Here is a 1,326-nt window from a genome sequence, read left to right as displayed (position 1 = left end):
TAATCCCGGCGCTGGCAGCAGCGAGGCAGCGCCCGAGCCCCGGCAGCTCTTGGCATCCGAGGTGTCCCCCGCAAGGACGCCCTGTGCGCGGGGGGCGGCTGCCTGGCGGCGGGGGGGACGGAGACAGCTGGTGCCGCACGCACAGCCCCGGCCTGAGCAGGGGGGGCTCGGTGAGCCCTCAGCTCCCTGCCAAGCAGCCCGAGCTACGAGCCGGCGAGCTGCATGGCGGAGCCCTCCGCTCCCCCCCAGGAGTGCAGCTAGAAAACGCAGTCCGCGGGGCGAGGGGGGCAGTGCCAGCTCGGCTCCCCCGGGACGCCGGGGTGCGCTGCGCGGGGGCCGGGCGCTGCAGAGCCCTTTCCTCGGGCCGGGAGAGCAGCAGCTCCAGCTTTCGCAACAGCTGTTCCCCTGCGTGAGCCCTGCCCGGGGATTTGCATGCGGGGGGGCCGCGGGCGGCGGAGGCCGGGCCGCGCTCTCACGCGAGGCGATGTCAGGTTCAGGGCGAGGGTGTCGTGCGGAGCCGCGATGAGATCAAGGCGAGGAACCGCAGCGCTGTGCTCGGGAAGCCGAGTCGGCACGCAGCCGCCAGGAGCTGCAGGGAAAGGGCAGGGCAGAGCCCGGCCCTCCGGCGCGCTGAGCACAGGCTGGCCCCGCCGGGCGGGACGTGACTCAGCCTCCAGGCCCGCGCTGGCGCTGCGGGGAGCAGCCGGGGCTGCGCGCATGCACGCACGCACGGCGAGCGGCGGCACGAAGCGCGGGAGCGCGCCCCACGCGGGCCGTCGGGTTTCTACCGTAGCGAAGCGGAGCGTGGCAGGCCCAGGCCCAGGGGCTGACACGATTGAACCCTGCCCAGCACGGCTTCATCGGCCCCCGGGGAGCGCGGCGTGCAGCGCGCGGGGAGCCGAGGGAACCCGGGAAGCAGCTCGGGGGCAAACTCCCACGGTGCTTGGCGATCAGGGGCCTTGACAGCAACCTTCCTCAACCCTGGATTGCAGGACTGTACACAAAAGGGGCCCGAGCAAACTTTTCAAGTGGATTCTCTTTCAAAGAAAAAACGCACCGGGGAGCCCGGATTTTCCCTTGCAAGCTGGCTGAGGCCCAGCCTGCAAGGGGCTGCTTGGGTCCCCAGCACACTGGGGGCAGGCGGAGTGGGCCAGAAGTAAGGGGCCCTGGGTTAGGACTGGCCACTGGTGATTACAAATGGGTCCTGGTACAAAAGAAGTTTGAGACCCACTGCTTTACAACCTGCCTCCAACAATTAGCTCGGTGTGCCCAGAGCAGAGCCCCTCGCTTACATTCAGGGAGCTGTTTTTCTCACCAGCAGTGTGC

This window comes from Gavialis gangeticus, unplaced genomic scaffold (genome assembly GCF_001723915.1).
Source record: "Gavialis gangeticus isolate Ggan-Ray unplaced genomic scaffold, GavGan_comp1, whole genome shotgun sequence".
Lineage (NCBI taxonomy): Eukaryota > Metazoa > Chordata > Crocodylia > Gavialidae > Gavialis > Gavialis gangeticus.
This window is presented reverse-complemented; position numbering follows the sequence as displayed.